The 21182-nt window shown below is 39.1% G+C and overlaps 2 protein-coding genes and 1 pseudogene across 8 annotated transcripts in view; 2 read left to right on the top strand and 1 right to left on the bottom strand.

Moving 5' to 3' along the window:
• The window catches only part of LOC105467094 (kelch like family member 3), a 270346-nt gene that overhangs the window by 139348 nt on the left and 109816 nt on the right, over positions 1–21182 (bottom strand). The window lies entirely within an intron of this gene.
• LOC105467099 (palladin-like) overlaps positions 1–21182 on the top strand; it is a 108344-nt gene that overhangs the window by 3885 nt on the left and 83277 nt on the right. The gene's annotated exons all lie outside the window — the stretch shown is intronic.
• Positions 5431–6170, top strand: LOC105467097 (peptidyl-prolyl cis-trans isomerase A pseudogene; annotated as a pseudogene).

The following is a 21182-nucleotide window of genomic DNA, read 5'->3' as shown; positions in this document are numbered from 1 at the left end:
ATTCCAGTTTGGTTTTGAATGCAGCCCCTTTATCTGCTGATTTGAACACAGTTGTTGTTCTCCCCTGAAGTGACAGATTGAATTCGTTGAGCAGGCTGAATGTGTCACACAAGTAAACAAGTTTTGCCACCCATTCTGTGTCACTGAAATGTGCTGCCAGTGGTGACTGTTTTTGTAAAAGAAATCTCTGGAGTGGCTCTCATAACTCAAAAACTCTGGCCAGTTATCTACCTTTAGAAAGGCATCTCATTTCTTATACACATCTCACAGAGTTGCACAAATAGACGTGAGTTAAGGGCATGCACTTTAATGTCATTGATAATTTTAATCACATCCTGCAAAACGTTAAGTTTGGGTGATGATTTTCAGCTACCCAGCATTTCTCTATAGATGACACAGTGCATAGACTCACATTCAGAAGTGACCTCTTTGACCTGAGTAGTGAAACCAGAAAGTCATCCAGTCATGTCAGCCACTCTGTGCATATACTGACACAAAATGACCAATTCCGTTTTCCTATATGTAATCATTCGAAGTCTTGAATAGTTCTGCACCTGTGTGTTGGTTGGCAACAAAAGTGCACATAACATATCCCCCTGCACATCCTCCTGAAAAAGATATGGCACAATAACAAGCATTGTTGTCTTGTTATCAACATCGGTAGACTCATTAACCTGGATTGCATACCATTGTGATGCATTAATCCTCTCTAGCAATTGTGCCCCAATATCCTCTGCTATTTCATCAGTTTGTCTAGTTATGGTACTAGCCGAAAAAGGAACACGTGCCACCTTTTGAACTCCAGCCTCTCCTAAAAGTTCATGATAAATGTCCTTAGCAGCAGGCAGGAACAACTCTTCACCAGCGGTAAAGGGCTTCTTAGCTTTAGCAATGCAGTTAGCCGCTAAGAATGATGCTCTCAGTACAGATACATTTGATGAAGTGGTGGCCTTCAATAATTGCTTCTGGTTTTTTGTTTGTTTGTTTTTCAGACAGGGTCTTGCTCTTTCACCCAGGCTGGAGTGCAGTGGCACAATCTTGGCTCACTGCAACCTCTGCCTCCTGGGTTCACGTGATTCTCATGCCTCAGTCTCCCGAGTAGCTGGGACTACAGGTGCACACCACCACACCCAGCTAATTTTTGTATTTTCAGTTGAGACAGGGTTTCGCCATATTAGTCAGGCTGGTCTCAAACTCCTGGCCTCAAGCAACCCACCCACCTCAGCCTCCCAAAGTGCTGGGATTACAGGTGTGAGCCACCGTGCCTGGCCGATTGTTTCTGCTCTTTGTGTTCATTTGAAAAACTTTTGAAAAACTCCAAAGCCTTGACTTTTAATACAAGGTGCTAGGTCTCCATGTGGAGAAGCAGTTTTGAAGGTTTCATGGCTTTGCTGGATAGCCAGTTGCCATATGTTATACAAAGCAGGCTTGTAGAATGTTAATCACCTGTTGCAATGAACCTGTAATTTAAGTAGGACTCTTGGTGTTTTCTTTTAAATGCAGCTTTATTTTTGATGGCAGTCTTAATGTCTTCTGATGTCTCATGATTCGGTCTGTCCCCCTTGACAAAGAAGCTCTCCAGTGACATTTGTTTTTTACTCATTTTGGCTAGGGTTAGCTTGTGGGCTAACAAAACTGTGACTGAGACAAGTGCATAGCGTGGGAAAGAGGCATGGATGGAAGTGGTAAATAAAATAATGGGCAGGCCATGCTCAGACTAAAGTGTCAGATTCTGACAGCCTGCCACCACTTGTAGCTGTACAATTGAAGTACATCAATTCGCTTGCCACTATAAAGCCTACCACCAGCCATGGCTTAATTGTCACTTGCCACTTGCTGATAGGGTTTTGATATGAGTCTGTGATTTATTATGGTCTCTGTGCAGTCAAACCTCCCTGCTAATGTTAATCTGTATTTGCAGCCACTCCCCTGCATTAGCATTACCACCTCAGCTCCATCTCAGATCATCAGGCATTAGATTCTCATAAGAAGTGTACAACCTAAATACCTCGCATGTGCAGTTCACAATAGGGTTCATGCTCCTATGAGAATCTAATGCCACCACTGATGTGACAGTAGGCGGAGATCAGGAGGTAATGTGAGCAATGGGGAGCAGCTGTAAATACAGATGAAGCTTCACTCGCTCACCCAACACTCACCTCCTGCTGTGCGGCCCAGTTCCTAATGGACCATAAACCGATACCAGTCCATGGCCCGGGAGGTGGGATCCCCTGACCTATACCACCTAAATGGGGATCCATTAGGGTTTTCATTTCTATTGACTAATAAAGCTTCATAGAGGCAAATGTCAGGTCTAGACAACTTACATATAGTAGGGTGGAGGGATGATCAGAGACAATACAAGAATGTTGTAGAGACATTAAGAAAGCCAGGATACACGCAGTATGATTGGAATGTTAAGTTTTTTTGTGTCAGTTTGTTTGTTTTTTGAGACAAGAGTCTTACTCTGACACCCAGGCTGGAATGCAGTGGTGCAATCTCAGCTCACTGCAATCTCCACCTCCAGGGTTCAAGCCATTCTCCTGCCTCAGCCTCCTGAGTAGCTGGAATTACAGGCATGTGCCACCATTCTTGGCTAATTTTTGTATATTTAGTAGAGGTGGGGTTTCACAGTGTTGACCAGGCTGGTCTTGAACTCCTGACCTCAGGTGATCCACCTGCCTCTGGCTCCCAAAGTACTGGGATTACAGGCATGAGCCAACACACCAGGCCAGAATGTTAGATTCTTTTTGGAGATTAGATCAGTAAAGGTAGGGACAGTCAATAAAAGGAGTGTTATGTAAATACTTAAATGATGCAGTCAATTTCCTACTCTAGGTCATTAAGGGGGAAAAACTATTTTTTTCTACTTTGCCTTTTAGATCATTGCCTGAGTTTACTTTGTTTCTTTAACTTGCTTACAGGTATCTCAGCCTTCAAAAATAAAACATTTAAAAATATAACTGAAATTTAGACTACCTTTGGCTTCCATCCCTCCTGCAAGCTTGATTACAAAAACCTAATGGAAGGTGATGGTTACACAAGTCATAGAACCACACACTAAAAAGAGTGTGTTTTAATATATCTAAATTATACATAGAAAGAGAAAGAATGAACTGAGAAAGAAAGGAAGGACTATGGCCAGCTATATTTCCAGAAAGCAGCAACTGTGATTTTTTAAAATCAACTTTTTAAAATTACATCCATGTTTATTGTGCAGTGAGGATTCTGCTATGAACTAAATTGTGCACCCCTGGTCCCCACTCTCAAATTCATATATTGAAGTCATAACTCCCAGTACCTCCAAATGTAACCATAATTGAAGATAAGGTTTCGAAAGAGGTGATTACATTAAAATGATGTCATTAGGATGGGGCCCTACTTCAATATGTCTGGTGTCACAAGAAGAGACAACAGGAGCACAAGTGCATAGAGGGACGACCATCTGCAAGCCAAGGAGGAGAGGCCTCAGAAGAACCCCAAAATGCCAGCACTTTATCTTTGACCTCCATCCTCCAGAACTAGGAGAAAATAAATTTCTATTGTTTAAGCCACTCATTCTGTAATATTTTGTTTTGACAGCATTAGCAAACTAGTACAGGTTCCATTTTTATTTATTCAGGGTGAACATTTCAAAAGGGCATTCTTTGCCACTTGTGGTGAAAGTATATTTTTTCTAGTGGACCCTAACAACTCATATTAAAAGCTTTTAAATTTGGCCCATTCTTTTGAACCATCAATTACACTTCCAGAATTATATCACAGTGAAATAATTCAGGACCTATATAAGGATTTAGCTATAAAGATATTTATTTTAATTTGTTTATACTAGAAAAAAAGTTGGAAATGACCTAATAGTCCCAAAATAGCTATCTAATAAATAGGGAAACAATTAAGTGCTCCAGGTAAGAATACTATATTATGAAGTACTAAAATTGATATTACAGAGGAAAAAGTCATGACTTGCATTTAGATATAAATCTCATACCATCAAGATAATGTATAAAAAGTCACACTATTTATTTTGCCAAATCAAATTAAGTCTGACTTAATTTGAACCCCATACTTGTCAGAATGGCAAAAATGTCAACATGTCATTACGGGGGTTCCTTCTACCTTTTTTCATGCAAAGGCACTTGCCTCTCTCTCTTTAATAAAATGCTTTTTGTGGAGGAAAAAAAAAAAAAAAAAAAAAAACCCCAAGAGGAGGATTGTCTTTAAAAGGGTCTCTCCTGAGGTGAGAAAATGAACAGACCATTTTGTTGTGGTGATGTTAATTGTACCTTGTTCTTCTGCCTGTATATTCCCTTGCCTCAAGAGCAAAATCTAGGCTTTTAGACGGGAGAATTGTATTCGTCTCTTCCAGATGGAAGGAAATGTTGAAGGAGAGCTGGGCGCAGTGGCTCATACCTGTAATCCCAGCACTTTGGGAGGTTGAGGCGGGTGGATCACGAGGTCAGGATATTGAGACTATCATGGCTAACACGGTGAAACCCCGTCTCTACTAAAAAATACAAAAAATTAGCTGAGGCAGGAGAATGGCATGAACCCGGGAGGTGGAGCTTGCGGTGAGCCGAGATCGAGCCACTGCACTCCAGCCTGAGTGACAGGGTGAGACTCCGTCTCAAAAAAGAAAAAAAAAAGTTGAAGGAGGAGGGCTTAGTGTGAATAAAAGATAGCTTCCCAAGTCTAGAAGTGACAAGAAGCTTCTGAGTTTTCCCCACTGGAGGAAGCCAGTATACAGCCCCCTCCACCCCCAACTCCACCCCATCCCCCACATCATTGATAACGCTGAAGGCTGAACATTAATTATCTTGAAAGTAAGGTATACCACCTTGGTGTTGGAACCAGATCCACGTAAACCTGGAACTTTTGTATACACAACTCTAGTAATAACAGGGATTGAATTGCCAGCCAGATGGGTAGGAGGTTGAGGTAGATGATCAGAATTAGAGGACTAAACAAATTTAAACATTTCTCAGAATATCTGTTCCCTAAAACACACACACCCAAGTACATACACATGCACAAACTCATACACAGAATATGTACCTTCTAAATTGAAAGTATTTAGAGCTTTCTACTGTCATTTATTTATCATTTCATTTAATTCATTCATGGGCTAGGTGTTGTGAATAAAGAAAAGTCTCTGGCCTCTAGTCTTGGGAGCTCAACAGTCTTGGGAGAAAGAGAAAATCAACAATTAAAATACATATGACAAGTAGTATAACAGAAGTTGTAAACACAGTGTATTAGGATAGAAATGAAGAAACCCAGAGTTCAGTAAATTCTTCAAATGAAAACTGACTTCGGAAGTACGTATAATATTTAGGCCTACAAGAAGGTACAGGAAATGGTGTGTGTACATGCTGTGTTTGGAATTGAAAAGTAACTATCAAAAATGTGATGGTGTGCTTTGCAGACGCCGCCACTGAGGAAAACCCTGTACTACCAGCCATGGTCAACCCCACCATGGTCTTTGGCATTGCCGTCGTCGGTGAGCCCTTGGGCCGCGTCTCCTTCGAGCTGTTTGCAGACAAGTTTCCAAAAACAGCAGAAAATTTTCGTGCTCTGAGCATTGGAGAGAAAGGATTTGGTTATAAGGGTTCCTGCTTTCACAGAATTATTCCAGGGTTTATGTGTCAGGGTGGTGACTTCACACGCCATAATGGCACAAGTCCATCTAAGGGGAGAAATTTGAAGATGAGAACTTCATCCTAAAGCGTACAGGTCCTGGTCCTGACATCTTGTCCATGGCAAATGCTGGACCCAACACAAATGGTTCCCAGGTTTTCACCTGCACTGCCAAGACTGAGTGGTTGGATGGCAAGCATGTCTTTGGCAAAGTGAAAGAAGGCATGAATATTGTGGAGGCCATGGAGCACTTTGGGTCCAGGAATGGCAAGACCAGCAAGAAGATCACCATTGCTGACTGTGGACAACTTGAATAAGTTTGACTTGTGTTTTATCTTAACCACCAGACCATTCCTTCTGTAGCTCAGGAGTGCACCCCTCCACCCCATTTGCTCACAATATCCTAGAATCTTTGTGCTCTCGCTGCAGTTCCCTTTGGGTTCCATGTTTTCCTTGTTCCCTCCCATGCCTGCTGGATTGCAGAGTTAAGTTTATGATTATGAAATAAAAACTAAATAACAAAAAAAAGTGATGGTATATATTAGTTTCCTATTGCTGCTGTAAGAAATTACCAGAAATTTAGTGACTTAAAAAAAACCACACAAATATATTATAGTTCTGTAGGTCAGAATCAAGGTGTTGGCAGGGCTGTGTTTCTTTCTGTGTTTCTTTCTTTCTTTCTGGAGGCTCTATAAGAGAATCTCATTCCCTGCCTTTTCCAGCTTCAAATGCCAGCCTCATATTCCTTGGCTTGTGGTCCTCTTCCATATTCAAAGCCAACAATAAGCCAGTTGAGACTTTCTCACTGACACTAACTCTTCTGTCTCCCAGATAATCCTGGTGCAATGGACTGAATGTGCCCCCCAAAATTAAAATGTTGAAACCCTAATCCCAATGTTACAGTATTTGGAGGTGGGACCCTGAGGAGGTAATTAGGTCATGAAAGTGAAGCCCTCATGAATGGGATTAGTGCCCTTATAAGAAGAGCCCAGAGGGCTAGCTAGCTCTCTTTCTACCAAGTGAGGATACAATGAATGAGAAGTAGGCAGACTGCAACCTGGATGGGGCCCTCACCAGAACCCAACCATGCTGGCACTCTGATCTTGGAGTTGTAGCCTCCAGAACTGTGAGAAATAAATTTTTGTTATTTATAAGCCATTCAGGATATGGTACTTTGTTATAGCAGCCCAAACTAAGACACCAGAATAATCCCTTTATTATAAAGTCAGCTGATTAGCAACCTTAATTCCTCTTTGTCATGTAACATAACACATTCTCAGGTCCCAGGGATTAAAATGTGGACGTGTTTGCAAGACCATTATTCTGTCTACCTAAGGTGGGAACAAGAAAACTAGCCTGATGAATAGAACAGTACCTCACATCTCAATATTAATGCTGAATGTAAATAACCTAAATGCTCCACTTAAAAGATACAGAATGGCAGAATGAATAAAAATCCACCAACCAAGTATCCGCTGTCTTCAAGAGATTTGCCTGATACATAAGGAGTCACATAAACTTAAGGTAAAGAGGTGGAAGAAGATATTCCATGCAAATGGACACCAGAAGCAAGCAGGAGTAGCTATTCTTGTGTCAGATGAAACAGACTTTAAAGTAATAATAGTTTAAAAAGACAAAGAGGGATATTATATAATGATAAAAGGATTAGCCCAACAGGAAAATTTCACAATCCTAAATATATATGCACCTAACACTGGAGCTCCCAAATTTATAAAACAATTACTATTAGACCTAAGAAATGAGATAGACAGCAACACAATAATAGTGGGGGACTTCAATACTCCACTGACAGCACTGGACGGGTCATCAAGACAGAAAGTCAACAAAGAAACAATGGATTTAAACTGTACCCTAGAACAAATGGACTTAACAGATATTTACAGAACATTCTACCCAACAACTGCAGAATATACATTATTTTCATCAGCACATGGAACATTCACCAAGACAGACCATATGATAGGCCACAGAACAAGTCTTCATAAGTTTAAGAAAATCAAAATTATATCAAGTACTCTCTCAGACCAAAGTAAAATAAAATTGGATATTAACTCCAAAAGGAACCCTCAAAATTATACAAATACATGGAAATTGGAAAATAAGTTATCTGCTCCTGAATGACCTTTGGGTCAACAATGAAATCAATATGGAAATTAGAAAATTCTTTGAATGAACAATAATAGTGACACATCCTATCAAAACCTCTGAGATACAGCAAAAGCAGTGCTAAGAGGAAAGTTCATAGCAATAAATGCCAACATCAAAAAGTCTGAAAGATCACAAATAGACAATAAGGTCACACCTCAAGAAACTACCGAAACAAGAACAAACCAAACCCAAACCCAGCAAAAGAAAAGAAATAACAAAGATCAGAGCAGAACAAAATAAAATTGAAACAAAAAAATACAAAAGATAAATGAAACAAAAAGCTAGTTCTTTGAAAAGATAAACAAAATCGATAGATCATTAGCAAGATTAACCAAGAAAAGAAAACAAAAGGTCCAAATAAGTGCAATTAGAAATCAAATGGGAGATATTACAACCAATGCCACAGAAATACAAAAGATCATTCAAGGCTACTAGGAACACCTTTGTGCACAAAAACTAAAAAAACCTAGAGGAGATGGATACATTTCTGGAAATATACAACCCTCCTAGATTAAACCAGGAGGAAATAGAACAGACCAATGACAAGTAGCAATATTGAAACAGTAATTTAAAAAATTGCTAACAAAAAAAAGTCCAGGAGCAGATGGATTAACACTGAATTCTATCAGACATTTAGAGAAGAATTGGTACCAATCCTACTGAAATTATTTCAAAAGATAAAGAGGGAATCCTCCCTAAATCATTCTATGAAGCCGTATTACTCTAATACCAAAACCAAGAAAGGACCTAACAAAAAAAGAAAACTACAGACCAATATCCCTGATGAACAAAGATGCAAAAATCCTCAACAAAATACTAGCTAACCAATCCAACAGCATATCAAAAAGACAATATACCATGATTAAGTGGGTTTCATACCACGGATGCAGGGTTACTTTAAAATATGCAAGTCAATAAATGTGATGCCTAAACAGAATTGAAAACAAAAATCGGCCAGGCACGGTGGCTCACGCCTATAATCCCAGCACTTTGAGAGGCCAAGGTGGGTGGATCACCTGAGGTCAGGAGTTTGAGACCAGCCCAGCCAACAGAACCCCGTCTCTACTAATAATACAAAAATTAGTCAGGTATGGTGGCACACGCCTGTAATCCCAGCTACTTGGGAAGCTGAGGCGGGAGAGTCGCTGGAACCCGGGAGGTTGAGGTTGCAGTAGGCTGAGATTGCACCACTGCATTACAGCCTGGGCAACAAGAGTGAAACTCCATCAGAAAGAAAGAGAGAAAGAGAGGGAAGGAAGGGAAGGAGAAGAGGAAGGAAGGAAGGAAGGAAGGAAGGAAGGAAGGAAGGAAGGAAGGAAGGAAGGAAGGAAGGAAGGAAGGAAGGAAGGAAGGAAAGCAAAGAAGAAGGAAGAAGGAGGAGGAGGAGGAGCAGGAGGAGGAGGAGGAGGAGGAAGAAGAAGAAGAAGAAGAAGAAGAAGAAGGAGGAGGAGGAGGAGGAGGAGGAGGAGAAGAGGAGGAGGAAGAAGAAGAAAAGAAAAAAAAGAAAACAAAAATCATATGACCATCTCAATAGACAGACCAACAGTTGACAAAATTTAGCATCCCTTTATGATTAAAACCCTCAGTGTGATGGTTATTGACTTTTAGTGTTACTCCATTGTAGTCAGAGAAGATGCTTGGTATATTTTCAATTTTTTGTGAATGTTTTAAGACTTGTTTTTGTGACCTAACATATGGTCTGTCCTTGAGAATAATCCATATGTTGGTGAGAAGAATGTATATTCTGCAGCCGTTGGATGAAATGTTCCATAAATATTTCTTAGGTCCATTTGGTCTGTAGTGCAGATTAAGTCTGCATTTAAAAAAATTGAAATAATACCAAGCATCTTCTCTGACTACAATGGAGTAACACTAAAAGTCAATAATGAGAGGCATTTGGAAACTAGACAAACACATGGAAATTAAACAATATGCTCCTGAATGACCAGTGGTCAGTGAAGAAAGAAAAAAAATTGAAAAAATTTTTGAAACAAATGGTAATGGAAACACAACATACCAAAACCTATGGGTGACAGTGAGAGCAGTACTAAGAGGGAATTTTATGGCTACAAGTGTCTACATTGAAGAAGAAGAAGAAAAACTTCAAATAAATAACCTAACAATGTGTACCTCAACATAATAAAACCCACATATAATAGACTCACAGCTAGTATCATACTTAATGGGGAAACCTGAAAATCTTTCCTCTAAGATCTGGAACAGAAAAAGGATGCTCACTACTATACTGAATACTCACTACTATACTGAATACTATACTGTTGAATACTATACTGTTATTCAGTATAGTACTGGAAGTCCTAACTAGAGAGATCAGACAAAAGAAAGAAATAAAGGGCATCTAAATTGTAAATGAAGAAGTCAGATTATCCTTGTTTGCAGATGACATGATCTTATATTTGGAAAAATCTAAAGACTCCACCAAAAAAAACCTGTTGGAACTGATAAAATCATTCATAAAGTTGCAGGATACAAAATCAAAAACAAAAATCAGTATCATTTCTATATGCCAACAGCAAACAATCTGAAAAAGGAATCAATAAAGTAATCCCACTTATAATAGCTACAAATAAAATTAAATACCTAGGAATTAACCAAAGAAGCAAAAGATCTCTACGATGAATACTATAAAACAATGATGCAAGAAATTGAAGAGGACACACACAAAAAAAGGAAAGATAGTCCATGTTCATGGATTGGATGAATCAATATTGTTAAAATATCCATACTACCCAAAGCAATCTACAGAGTCAATGCAATTCCTATCAAAATACAATGACATTCTTCACAGAAATAGGAAATACAATCCTAAAATTTAAATGGAACCACAAAAAACAAAAACAAAAACAGAATAGCCAAAACTATTCTGAGCAAAAAGAACAAAACTGGAGGAATTGCATTACCTGACTTCAAATTATACTACAGAGTCAAGGTAACCAAAACAGCATGGTACTGACATAAAAACAGACACATAGACCAATGGAACAGAAGAAAGAAGCCAAAAACAAATCCATACATCTACAGTGAACTCATTTTCAACATGGATACCAGGAACACACATTGGGGAAAGGATAGAGTATTCAACAAATGTGCTGGGAAAACTGGATATCCATATGCAGAAGAATGAAACTAGACCCCTATCTCTCACCATATACAAAAATCAAAGAAAAATGAATTAAAGATTTAAATCTAAGACTTCAAACTATGAAACTACTGAAAGAGGGCCGGGCACGGTGGCTCAAGCCTGTAATCCCAGCACTTTGGGAGGCCGAGACGGGCGGATCACGAGGTCAGGAGATCGAGACCATCCTGGCTAACACGGTGAAACCCCGTCTCTACTAAAAATACAAAAACTTAGCCGGGCGAGGTGGCGGGCGCCTGTAGTCCCAGCTACTCGGGAGGCTGAGGCAGGAGAATGGCGTGAACCCGGGAGGCGGAGCTTGCAGTGAGCTGAGATCCGGCCACTGCACTCCAGCCTGGGTGACAGAGCGAGACTCCGTCTCAAAAAAAAAAAAAAAAAAAAAAAGAAACTACTGAAAGAAAACATTGTGAAAACTCTCCAGGACATTAGAGTGGGCAAAGATTTCTTGAGTAATACCTCACAAGCACAGGTGAACAAAGTGAAAATGGTCAAATGGGATCACATCAAGTTAAAAAGCTTCTGCATAGCAACGAAAACAATCAACAAAGTAAAGAGACAACACAGAGAATGGGAAAAAATATTTACAAACTACTTATCTGACAAGAGATTAATAACCAGAATATGTAAGGAGCTCAAACAGCTCTAGGAAAAAATCTAACAATCCGATTAATAAATGGATAAAAAATCTCAATAGACATTTCTCAAAAGAAGACATAAAAATGACAAACAGGTATATGAAAAGGTGCTCAACATCCCTGATCGTCAGAGGAATGCAGATCAAAACTACAATGAGATAACTCATTCCATTTAAGATGGCTTTTATCCAAAGACAGGCAATAACAAACGTTGGCAAGGATGTGGAGTAAAGAGAACCCTCGTACACTGTGGATAGAAATGTAAATTAGTACGACCACGATGGAGGTTCTTCAAAAAACTAAAAATAAAGCTACCATAGGATCCAGCAATATCATTATTAGGTATAAACCCAAAAGAAAGAAAATCAGTATATCAAAGAGACATCTGCACTACCATGTTTATTACAGCACTATCCACAATAGCCAAGACCTGGAAGCGACCTAAGTGTCCATCGACAAATGAATGGATACAGAAAATTCATCCATAAAAAAGAATGAGATCCTGTCATTTGCAAAAATATGGATCGAACTGGAGGTCATTATGTTAAGTGAAACAAGCCAGACATAGAAAGACAAACTTTGGATGTTCTCACTTATTTGTAGGAGCTAAAAATTAAAACAATTGAATTCATGGAGATAGAGAGCCTGAGAAAGGTACTAGCGGAGAGGCAGTGAAGATGGCTAAAGGGGCCAGGCGCAGTGGCTCACGCCTGTAATCCCAGCACTTTGGGAGGCCAAGGAGGGCAGATCGCCTGAGGTCAGGAATTTGAGACCAGCCTGACCAATATGGTGAAACCCCGTCTCTACCAAAAATACAAAAATTATATGGGTGTGGTGGCGAGTGCCTGTAATCCCAGCTACTTGGGAGGCTGAGGCATGAGAACCACTTCAACCCGGGAGGCAGACGTTGCAAGCAGTTAATCATGTCTGGAGCCGAGATTGCACCACTGCACTCCAGCCTGCACAACAGAGCAAGACTCCGTCTAAAAAATAAATAAGATGGCTAATGGGTACAAAAAGAGTTAGAATAAGTAAAAGCTAGTATTCGATAGCATAACAGGGTGACTATAGTCAATAATAATTTAATTGTACATTTAAAAATAACTAAAAAAGTGTAATTGGATTGTTTCTAACACAAAGGATAAATGCTTGAGGTGACAGACACCCTATTTACCCTGAGGTGATTATTACCCACTGCATGCTTGTATCAACATATTTCATGTATCCCACAAACATATACACCTAGGTACCCACAAAAAATAAAAATTAAAAAAAATAATCAGCAGAGATTTAAAAAAGAACATTGAACAACACAGGGTATTAACAGAAAAATCTACACACACACACCCATACACATACACACACACACACACACACACACACACACGAGATTAAGCAAATATGGCAAAGTATATATAATTACTGACTCTAGGAGGAAGGTATATGGGTACTCATTGTATTTAACTTTTAACTTTTATATGTTTGAAAATCTTCATAACAAAGAAACACATTATATACCACTGTCAGGAAATATGCCATAATGGTTCAGTGATTCTATCCAGATGGTAGATTTATGGATGACTGTTATTTTCTTCTTTTACTTTGACACATTTTCTATAATGGACATATATTATTTTTATTATCAACAATTAAAGCCTTATTCTATTGAGCACTAAACAATTATCCTATCACATGTGTCTATTGTAATGTGTCCTTTTTGCTAAACTACTTGATAGTATAATAGATATGACAGAGGCCAGCCACCTTTTCTATCCCTCTTCACATTTCTGAGGTCTCCCTCTTACAGGCACAAGTTTAGGGCAATTTGTGTTTGAACTCTGATGTCAGGAAGCATCTTGGGAAAACTTTCTAGACAAGTGGTTGCTTTACTAGTTGGGGTACACCCTCCCTAATGTTGTGCCATCAGTTTTAGGGCCATATAAGTGACCCCCTAGATCAGGGAATGGCACCACCATCCAGCTGAGGTTGCTAGATGTCTTTTCCCTTGACAACCACCCCACCACCAATTCCACTTTCCAGATATGCTTAACTGCTTGCAATTCACCTAAAAGACATGCTCTCTGAGCTCCAGGCCTTTGCACATATGGCACCCTTTGTCTAAATTAATGTTCCACAGCCTTTTTAATGTCATGGTGCACACAGAAAAAAATATTTATATAATACACAGTTGTAAAGTGGAAAGAATGTGGTGTTATTTACAAGGAACTTGCTAAAACATTCGATACAGAAGATATTTAATATTTAAGAAATATCCATATTTAAGATATTTAGATATACTTGATACTTAATGTTATTTTAACAAAAACCTTTAGCTTACTAATTTAAAAATTACTTTTTTCTTTGTAATTTGAAATAATTCCAAACTTACAATAGAGTTGCAACAATAATAGTGCAAATAACATTTTTCCTGAAACAGTAGAGAGTAAATTGCTAACATGATGCCCCAGTACACTAAGACTTTAGTGTATAATTGCAGTGAACAAGGACATTCTCCTACGTAACCACAATATAACCATCACAATTAGGAAATTAACATTGATCCATCACTACCAACGAACCCACAATCTCCATTCAAGTTTTGACAATTGTCCGAATAATGTGAATGGATCTAGTCCAGAATCACGCTCTGCTTTTGGTTGTCATGCCTCTTAAGTCTCCTTGCCTTTGTTGAACCTGACTCTTTTGAAGATTGCAGACTTATAGGTTAGTTACTTTGTATAATGTACCTCAATTTGAATTTGTCTAATATTTCCTCATAATTAGACTAAGATTATATATTTTGACAAGAATGTCACAGAAGTGACAAGGCAACCTATCAGGTAGCACATGATTTCTTTTTGTCCCATTACTGTTAATTTTAATCACTCAATTAAGGCAGTGTCTGCCAGATTTTCCACTCTGAAGTTGCTTTTGTTCCACTTTGTAAGTACTAAATTTGTGTGGAGGTATTTTGAAACTACATAATATCCCTTTCCTTATCAAACTTTCATCCACTAATTTTTAATATTCATTGATGATTCCTGGCTGAATCTACAATCATTTATAAATCCATGATCATTTATAAATGGTGATTTTCCTACTCAAGCATTACATCTACACTTACTAGATCTCTTCTCCCCAATTATTTATTCATTTATTTATATCCATATGGACTTATGAATTCTTGTTTTTATTCCATGGGTTGTAATCTTCTACTCCTATTATTTATTTTGGCACCCAAAGTATGTCAGATTTGGCCACTGAGAATTCATTCAAACTGACTTCTGTGTTCTTTTGACATGTCTCCATAATTCTTTGAGCACGTTTTACTTTCTGGCCTGACAAGATATTTTAGGCTCATCTTGAACTTTCCCTGCTCTATCCTGGAATCAGCAATTTCAAGAAATCTTGGTTCCTTTTAGTGGAGAATGGTACTTAGAAATCAACTATTGGCACTAGATATGGCACACTGCTGTCGGGGTATTGCTGCCCGAAGACAGAGCTGCGGATATATGTATATATACATACCCATGGCACATTATGTATACACAGACATTAATGTATGTAATTCACACATTTACATCTATATTTATTTCTACATCAATCTATTTAACCATGAGTTCACACCAGTACCTCAATTCCAATCCAATACCACAAAGCTTATTCCAGTTTTTTTTCTTTTGCATATTTATAACTCTCTTCTCTGACAGTGGAAAACTTGGCTCCCATTTTCCTCAATATATTTACTTATTGGCTCAGTCTTGCCTATGTATAACCAATTTCCCTTCCTGCTACCACCCCTTCACAAAGATGGCCTGCTTCCCTGCTCAGACTCTCATACACTGCGCTGGCGCATCACTACTGTCACAGGCCTCTCCTATGTAGATGCCTTCCCCACCTTGCTGTGCCTCAATGCCCCATGCCAGGCCACAACCATCCCTCTGCAGAGATTCTCTCTCCACCCCAATCAAGCTCTGACACATGGTGCCAAGCCAGCAAGTATCTTCCTCACCCCACTTAGGCTCTAACATTTATCACTGAGCTACGAACTCCATCCCAAAATCTAGGTGCCTTCCTCACCTGGTTCAAGCCCCAACACCCCGTGCCAGGTTTCTGCTGTTACCACCCTCCTATGTAGAAAACCTCCTCACCTCTCTCAAGTTCCAACCACCACATGGGCTGTAACAACCCTCCCCGTCACAGACCCCTTCCCACTCCACACGGGTTCTGATACCCCATGCCAGGCTGCCCCCAGCACCATCCAATGCATACGTCTATCTTGCTCAGCCCTGCCTAATGGGTTTTTTACTGAATTATTTAGAAAAAAAATGAAAGTAGGAAAGAAAAGAAGGGAAAAGAAAGAAAAGAACAGGTTTCATACTTGCAATGGCCATATACAATTCCTGATCAAAACTTTTTAATGATAGTCTTTTCCATTTTTTATATTCACCATCCACAAGAAGCTTTATTCATAAGTGGTTGAAAACTTAAAACAGTTTTTATAACCATTTTAAAATGAACCACAACTGAAATTTCATTTAAATAATCTAATACCTCTTCCTTTTCTTTCATTGGAAAATGAAAGCATTTCCAATGATGTGATATCTTAAAATTTAAAAGATGACTGGCTGCTATAAGAATTCTGGACTGTAGAATAGAGAGCAGGGTAATCAGTAGGAGTCTACCACAGCAGTTCAAGGAGGCGATAATGATGGCTGGGACCAGGCTGGTAGTAGAAAACAGAAAAAGAAGTGAATGAATTCAAATACACTGGAGGCCGGCGTGGTGGCTCATACTTGTAATCCCACTACTTTGGGAGGCCAAGGCAGGCAGATCACATGAGGTCAGGAGTTTGAGACCAGCCTGGGTGGCAAACATGGCAAAACCCCATCTCTACTAAAAATACAAAAATTAGCCAGGTGTGGTGGCACATGCCTGTAGTCCCAGTTACTCAGGAGGCTAAAGCAGGAATCGCTTGAACCCGGGACATGGAGGTTGCGGTGAGCCAAGATCACACCACTGCACTCCAGCTTGGGTGACAGAGTGAGACTCTGAAAGGCATTAGGGTAGCAGGGTCAAAAGGTATTTTCTGATGGACTTGATATAGGGCGTAAGAGAAAGAGTAATCGAGAATAGCTCACAGCCTTCTTGCTTGTGCAACTGGGTATATAGCAACTCCATTTACCAAAATTTGGAAGACGAAGAGGAGGCAGGTCCATGGTTGAAAACCATGAGTTCTGTTTTGGATATGTTAAATCTGAAATCCCTACTAGATGATCTAAGAAGAGTTGTTAAGTAAACAGTTGGATATCAGGGTTAGGATTAAAAATACAAATTTGGAAGTAATTTTCATGTAATAAAGACATGAGATAATATCACATAGTAAGAGTGTGTAGATAGAAAGATGTTTCCAGACAGAACCCAGGGGCACTCCGACATTTAGAAGTTTGGTGGAAGAAGATAAGAACAAGGAGGAGAAAGAAGAGGAAGATGAGCAGGAAGATGAGGTAAACATACAGATGAGACTCAGACAAAGCAGCAAGTGAGGTAGGAGAAAAACTAGGCGAATGTAACATCTTGGAAGCCAAGGCAAGAAAGTATTTCAGTAATGAGGGAGAGAGGATGGCCAGTAATGAGGGAGAGAGGAAAAAGGCAGACAATAACAAGTGTTAGTGAAGATGTGGGGAAACTGGAACACTCATACATTGCTTGGTGAAAATGTAAAAATGGTATTGCCACTTGGGGTTTTTGGTTTTTGGTTTTACTTTTTCCACTTTTATTTTAGGTTCAGGATGTACATGCAGGTTTGTTACATTGGTAAACTGCCTGTCGCTGGGGTACAATGTACAAATAATTTCATCACCCAGGTAGTGAGCATAGTACCGGATAGGTGGTTTTCAACCCTCACTCTCCTTCCACTCTCCCCATTCAAGTAGGCCCCTTCTTTGTGTTCATGTGTACTTAATGTTTAGGTCCCACTTATAAGGAAGAACAAACAGTATTTGGTTTATGTATCTGCCTAATTTGCTTAGGATAATGGCCTCCAGCTGCATCCATGTTGTTGCAAAGGACATGATTTTGTTGTTATTTTACGGCTGCATAGTATTGCATGGTGTATACACACCACATTTTCTTTATCCAGTCCACCACGGATGGGCATCTAGGTTGATTCCATGTCTTTGCTATTGTGAATAGTTGTGTAGCCACTGTAGAAAACAGTTCGGTAGTTCCTCAAACATTCAGTTACCATATGACCTAGCAACCTCACTCCCAGATATATAGCCAAGAAAAATGAAAACACATGTTCCCACACAAGTATGTATGCAAATGTTCATAGCAGCATTATTCATAATAGCCAAAAAGTGGAAATAACCCAAATGCCTATCAACTAATAAATATGGAATATCATTTGGCAATAAAAGGAATAAAGTATTAATACATGGTACAACATAGGTGAACCTTGAATACATTATGCTAACTGAAAGAAGCTAGTCACAAAAGATCACATATTGTATGATTCCATTTATATGTAATGTCCAAAATAGGGAAATCAATGGAAACGGAAAGTAGATTAATGGTTGCATGGGGTTAGGGGAAGAAAAGGAGGGAGAAATGAGGAGTGATGGTTAATGGGCACAGAGTTCATTTAGGGAGGACAAAAATGTTCTAAAATTAGATTGTAGTGATGGTTGCAAAACCCTGTGAATAAACTAAAAACAATGAACTATACAGTTTAAACAGGTGAATTGTATGGTATGTAAATTATCTCAATAAAGCTGTTTAAAAAAAATAAGGGAGGGATCACCTAGAACAAATACTGCTGAGAGATGAGCTGATTAGAATAGAGACCACTAGATTGGGTAGCATAGAGGTCATTAGTGACCTTGATGAACAAATGTTTAGTGCAGTGATGGAGAAAGGTAATTAGGGTAAGCTAAGAGGGAATGAGAACTGAGGAAGTGGAATCAAACTTTTGTTGTAATTGCAGAGAAATGGGGTACCGGTTACAGAGGCATAAGGAATAAATACAGAGTTTGTTTTTCTAAGATGGGATGAGAATCAATCAATACAGATGGAGAAATTGATAATGCTAGAGAGAAAATGTTTGGTTTTGTTACTTCTCTGTTTTCCCCACTAAATGATAACTTGTGGGGAAACAAACATTATTTAGTGTTTGTTGTCATTTGTCCCCACTTAATTATTAACCTTTTCATGTCAGGGACCATGAATAACCCTGTATGTGATAGGCATTCAATCAATATTTGTAAAATAATCACAAGCTCCTGCATTTAGTCTAGGAAAAATGGAGGGAAAAAGGCAGCTACATAACGTAGAAAAAAAGGAGGGTAAAATAATAGGGTAGATGGGCACTTGATGGTCACAATATAACCTGGAAAGAAGAAATATTAAATTTGCCAAAGAAACAAGTTTATTATCTCTCTACCCCAAGTTCCCTAAGTTTACCACTAGCCCAAAGTCAAGCTAGCTCTGCACTTCTCCCAGTGGAGGTTCCGAACTCATTAACACAAGGTGGAGCTTTGTATCAGTTTTCCACCATTGCCATAACAAATCATCGCAAAACTGGTAAAGTAAAACAAGATTATTTATTATTTTACAGTTCTGTAGGCCAGAAGTCTGACACAGGCTTCAGCGGGTAAAATTAAAATTTCAGCGGGGCTGCATTTCCTTCTGAAGGCTCTCGGGGGGAATCTGTGTCTTTCTAGAGGCCACCCACCTTCCTTGGTTCATGGTCCATTTTCTCGAGCTTCGAAGTCAACAGTCGTGAGTCTAGTTCCTTTCATGCTTCAAATTTCTTCTGCTTTCTTCCATGCGTGTCTGTCTCTCTCTCTCTCTCCCTTCTTCCATTCCTCTCTCCCCTTTCCATCCTTCTCTCCCCACCCCTAATCCCCCACTACAACCAGGAGAGAGATTATATGTTTATATTGTCCAGCCGGGGCGACAGAGCAAGACTCTGTGAAAGAAAGAAGGAAGGAAGGAAGGAAGGAAGGAAGGAAGGAAGGAAGGAAGGAAGGAAGGAAGGAAGGAAGGAAGGAAGGAAGGAAGGAAAGAAGGAAAGAAGGGAGGGAGGGAGGGAGGGAGGGAGGGAAGGAGGGAGGGAGGGAAGAAAGAAAAGAAAGAAAAGAAATACCAGATGGTAAGGCAGGGCAATGAAGGTAGGAGAAGAGTGAGTAAAGAATAAAGAAAATACCACAGACAGACAATTTCTGTGCCCTAAAACTACTGCTGTGGTTTGAGGGTTTCAAAGTTTGGATTCACAAACACACACAACCATAGGTTGCTTCTCTTCATCAAGTTACATATTTTAAAATAGCTCGAATTTCTATTGGAGACTACAAAATGTGGGAAGGTGAAAGGGGGGTGAGGGTTGAAAAATTACCTGTTAGGTACAATGTTCACTATGCCAGTGATGGGTGCACTAAATGCCTAGGCTTCACCACTATGCTATATGTGCATATTTAAAAATCTGCACTTGTCCCCCCAAATAAATAAATTAATTAAAATAAAAAGCTCAGATTCCCTCTTTTCCTTCCAAATGCAGTGTTCCATTCGTTTGCCACCAGATGGCAGAGAAGAGCAGAGAATAAATTCCTAAATATCAAAAGAAAGACTCTGACACCTGGAGAAGTCCAGCCCTCTGGAAGGAAGGCAAACTTAAATCTTTTAAAATAGAAAAGCATCTTATTTTCAAAGGCTTCCAGAGACATCAATTTCACAATTTTCCCCTAACTTATTATTGGGAAACCTGTTAAAAACGCACATCGGTAAAGCACAGCCTAATGGAGCTCAGAATTGTTCGGCAAATTCATAAATCCAGAAAGAGCTAAGAATCACTTTAGCTCAAAAAGGTACCAAAAAATGATTTTAAAAGGAAAACTTGCTGCCCTAGTTCCAAGAGGAAACTTAATGGCTGTCCCTCAAGCACCTCAAATTCAACTTGTCCCAAACAGAACTCAGTACCTTCCTTCCACACTTTTTCTTTTTCCTGTTCCCAAATCAGTTAGGAATAGTATCCCCACCTGGTTGCTAAATCCAGAAAATCTAACATCATCCTTGCTGCATCCCTAATTCTCATCTTGTAAAGAATGAGTATTTTATCATCTCTTTTCCTTCATCTATTGGTTTTGAAATAATATACTGTTTTTATTCTTTTAGTAGTTATATTAGAAATCATCACATGCATATTTATCAAAACTGAAATTAATAAACATCTTTATCCTGACCCTAGATGACACGAGGATCATTTAAAATCCATTTATCCCCCTCTTGGATTATACTGTTGTTGTGCTAAGGATTTTAATTTTTTACACCTACCAGGACATTATGGTCACTGTTTTATACAATAGGTCTTTGTTTAGGTTTACCCATATGTTTTCCACTTTCTCTGCTCTTCTTTCCTTCTTAGATCTCAGCTCTTGCCTCTGGGATCACTTCCCTTCTGTCTGAAGTATGCATCCTTTAGAATTCCCTGAAATGAGCTAGAGATGAATTATCTCAGCTTTTGTTTATCTGAAAAATGTCTCTTTTGCCCTCATTCTTGACAGATATTTTTTGTTTAGTGTAAG

Source organism: Macaca nemestrina, chromosome 6 (genome assembly GCF_043159975.1).
Source record: "Macaca nemestrina isolate mMacNem1 chromosome 6, mMacNem.hap1, whole genome shotgun sequence".
NCBI classification, from domain to species: domain Eukaryota; kingdom Metazoa; phylum Chordata; class Mammalia; order Primates; family Cercopithecidae; genus Macaca; species Macaca nemestrina.
This window is presented reverse-complemented; position numbering and strand designations above follow the sequence as displayed.